This window comes from Haplochromis burtoni, unplaced genomic scaffold (genome assembly GCF_018398535.1).
Source record: "Haplochromis burtoni strain Fernald_Lab_line unplaced genomic scaffold, NCSU_Asbu1 Contig_1100, whole genome shotgun sequence".
Classification (NCBI taxonomy): Eukaryota; Metazoa; Chordata; class Actinopteri; order Cichliformes; family Cichlidae; genus Haplochromis; species Haplochromis burtoni.
In genome coordinates, this window is record NW_024583461.1 from 12,915 (window position 1) to 17,141 (window position 4,227).

At 39.3% G+C, this 4,227-nt stretch overlaps 1 long non-coding RNA gene across 3 annotated transcripts; it reads left to right on the top strand.

Annotated features, from left to right (window-relative positions):
* The first annotated feature begins 624 nt into the window (after positions 1 to 624).
* Positions 625 to 3,007, top strand: LOC121813067. Of its 3 annotated transcripts, none has more exons than XR_006053489.1 (4): positions 625 to 736; positions 1,549 to 2,269; positions 2,414 to 2,579; positions 2,732 to 3,007. It is a non-coding gene; the product is annotated as an uncharacterized LOC121813067 (long non-coding RNA). The 3 variants fall into 3 exon arrangements; XR_006053488.1 differs by having other exon boundaries at positions 631 to 1,093; XR_006053487.1 differs by having other exon boundaries at positions 631 to 2,269.
* The last annotated feature ends 1,220 nt before the right edge of the window (positions 3,008 to 4,227 follow it).

Consider the following 4,227-nt stretch of genomic DNA (forward strand, 5'->3'; position numbering starts at 1 on the left):
CACCTCGCCCGTCTCCCGTCAGTGTTGTGTTCACTCCTGCCATGTCTCGTGATTATTATCAGTGTCACCTGTGTTCCCCGTGTGCTCCCATTTCCCTCGTTAACCCTCTGTGTATTTATGTCTGCGTCTCCCTCAGTTCGGTGTCGTAGTCTCCCTCATGGCTGTGTTTCCCTGTGTGTTAGTCATCCATGTTCCAGTTTAGTTTTCCATGCCATTCTGCAATAAAGCAGCTTTTTGAGTTTAATTTCATTGTCGTGAGTTTTGCGTTTGGGTCCTTCTCCTGCCTGTACACAGCCGAAACATGACAAAGTATAGTTTTGACTTTTTAGGGGACTTGCCTGTGTGTAAGGTTCAAGAATTCTGATCATCTAATCTGCTGCATGCAGTTGTATGCACATGCACAGCTGCTGCAAATGTGTGCTTGCCACTGCAGTTGCCAAAGGCGAACTTCAGTCAGTGGAGAATATTGTAATAATTTGGCGGAGGCTTCTCAGTCGAGCAGTAACTGAATTGCTCATTTACTGAACGTGCAACATGTACAGAGCTCTTCTGGGAACTAGTCAACCCAACTTAGTGAAACACACACTGAATGCATGCTGGCCCCGCCCACCCACCCATCCACCTAGACAGTCCAACTTTGTTAACTCTTCATTACGATATGCTCGAGAGGACAAAAGATTTTGCACCTCGTTATTGTTGGACCTCTGTGTGGAAACTGCAAACGGGACGTCATAAGGTAATGCAAAGGACTCTCCTACCTAACATACTCGTTTATTAATTTTTAAGAGCATATATATTTTTTTGTGTGTGTGGGGGGAGGGGGGGCTTAAAATCGGTGTTAGCTTGGTCGAAATAGCACATTAGCTGAATTATTCTGGAAAAAATAGGTTGTGTGTGTTTTTTTCTTTTCTTATTTAAATATACATTTAGATATATATTTTCCACGGGGAGGGGCGAAGAACACAGGCGCAACGACAGTCTTTGTCTTTTTCCCGCCGAGTGTGGTGCATTGTTCTCCTGCGCTTCTGTTCTATGACTATTGAGAAGCTGGCCACGCTAACAGTGGGACATTTAGCTTCAGCTAAAGCAGCAGGTAAAAATACACATTTAATGAGAATAAAGAAAGACAACTTTTTTTTGGAAATTTAGAGACTGCTAAAACAATCTTATCCAGTTTTGAGCTTGCTCATGTAGGTTAGCCTGCTTTATTTAATTTTGTGTGAGCTGCAGTACACAACATTAAAAAGTTAATATAACATTAGGTTGGTGGCGCGAGGAACTCCAACCTAAGTTTAATATTTATTATTTTTTTAACTGGGAAGGGGAGCATGTTTTTTTTCCTTTAATACAACGTCTTCCAGGGTCTTTTTCATAGGAAAACCATGTAACGTCTGTGTTAGGTTGGTCAAAAGAGCAATTAGTTGAATTATTCTGGAAAAGATGGGTTGTGTGTTTTTTTCTTTTATTTACTTATGTAAATATATTTTTCAAGGGTTAAATAAATGCAACATTAAATTAACAATTGTCTCTCTGTCTTTTCCCGCCCAGTGTGGTGCATTGCTGTCCTCCTGCCCTTGCTGGCCGCGCTGACAGTGTGATGTAGCCTCAGTTTTGTGTTTTAAAGGCTTTTTCCACCAAGATGTCTGTTGAGAGAGAGATGACCTTACCCATCACACCAAGGGTAATAGCGCTTGGTAAGTAAATAGTTTCAATCCTCTTGTAATATTTTTGTAAAAAATCTATGTAATTATTGTGGTATTTGTACCCACAACAACTTACTTAACAGGGGTTTGTCTGTTTTATATTGTATAAAAATAGAATACACACAGTTTGCTGCTGTTTCTCTTATTATACACAATGACCAACAGGAAAAAACAGCCTAACATTTCAGCACAGGCCAAAATGCCAAAACATTAGGCAGTTTTTTCCTGTAATTGATCATAATTTTCATTACATAATAAATAATAAGAGAAATAGCAGCAAACCGTGTGGATTCTATTTTTGTACAGTGTGAGGCCTGCTATCCAGCATTCTTGTGGAAACCTTATTTGTAAGGGTGAGCACATTGTCTTATTGGACTCTTGTCTGTTTTTAGGGAATAATTTCATGTCTCAAGCCGCTGGATGATCAGTTTGGAGGGCAAGGCATTTTATGAGCCTGAGCAGATGCATGACTTTGCCAGCACCCTTGCTGTCTTCTTTGCGTCATACTACGTTTTCAACCTTGAGTATCAGGAGTCAGCGTCCATCACACTGGAGATGATACAGAGGTAAATACTTTACACCATTAAAGCTTACACCATTTAAGAATGAAATATATGTGATAGCTTGACTACAGTTGCAGAAACATATAGGTGATTGCTGTAATGTATGTTTTAATTTTGAAATTAAAGCAGCCTTTTTTCCGTTAAAAGGTTCTTTGTGAGGATCAATCCAGACATGGGAACAAAATGCCCTGCAAAACTTGGTACAAGCCGCAAGACAGGTCGTGTCGTAAAGAGGAAGGTTACAAGCATCAGCCCTCGGATCACCACCTTCCTCCAGCGGCTCTCTGAGTTTGAATGGAGGACTTCCAACTAGGTAAGAATACAGAGATGATAATATCTTTTACATAGCTGATAATTATATACATACTGTACACACATCCATACAACAGTATGAATGATCTCAGACAGATGTGAACAAGTGAATAACCTGAGCAAACATGAATATTGATGATGTGTCTTTGACAGGTGGTGATAAAGACTACGCTGAACCCGACCATCCTGGTAACGGAAATCTAAATCCCATGTCACATTCTATTTCCTGGGACCCACTGATAATTATTACATTTTGTAAATGATTTTTGTTTTACAATTGTAATAGTTTATTTAATGTTCATGCTGGTGGGTTTGTCCTGTTTTTAGTGGAATGAAAAACTGTTTTCCTTAAAAAAAATCAGACACAGAAAGGTGAAGGACTGTGTAGTTTTCATGTACGCTTCTATTTATTTTGGTTATTGACATTGTTTTTATTCATATATAATATATATATATATATATGTTCTTCCTCTACAGCCCCCCCCAATTTTTGCACATGTCGAGGAGCGTGTTCAGGCTACATTTCACTGTGTGTTATACTTGTATAACTATGCATGTGTTAGGTGTGGCTGTGTGCAGGCAGGAATAGGACCCAAGGTGCAGACTCCGGAGACAGACGTGAACTCAAAAAGGCTTTAATGCTGAACGCAACATGACATAACTAGAAAAACTCAAAATAAACTTACACCGGTGGACAGGCAAAACACACAGCAAAATAAACGGTAGATCGCGACACAGACACTAAGAAACACAGGGCTTAAATACACAGAGGGAGCAATCAGGGAATGGGTAACAGGAGGGAAACACAGCTGGGGCAAATCAGGCCTAACGAGACAAGAGGAAGCAAAACCAGACACATTAACATCAGACATGGACTTTCAAAGTAAAACAGGAAACACATAACACAGACTGAACAAAGACACAGACTCATATGCAGGCACTACAAAGGGAACAGAGACGTGGGAACAGGGCAGACACAAACACTGACTGAACACGGGGATATAGGAACTTAGGATACACATAGACGCGAACTAGACAAGGGGATGCAGGTGATAGGGGAGACAGAGCACTTAAAGAAGACAGAGACATAAGCCATAAGACAGAACTCAAAGAAACCAAAAACTAGGAAGAATAAATAATATCAAAAACTCAAAAACCCTGGGTCGACGACCCAGGCATCCTAACAATGTGACAAATAAAGAACCTTGAACCTCAAACCTTGAAAATTCCAGTAGCAACATTTGCCTGACATCTACTGGACAGAAATTGTCATTGCAATTCAAATATCCCGACTATCATTTTCAAAAGTGCAATTTTACAATTTATTATTATTATTATTATTATTATTATTATTATTATTATTATTATTATTATTATTATTATTATTATTATTATTATCTGTCCCATTTGGTTCTCTAGCAATCGGAATTTTGGTCTGAAGGCCAAGAAAAATGCCTAACTACTACTTACTACTACTTACTACTGACATGACTGGGGGATAGGAAAAGGAGAAAGAAAGAAAGAAAGAAAGAAAGAAAGAAAGAAAGAAAGAAAGAAAGAAAGAAAGAAAGAAAGAAAGAAAGACCGAGCCACAGGTGCCAGGCTACCATCAGGGAATGTGGTAGGGGGAGATAGGCTCCCAAATACAG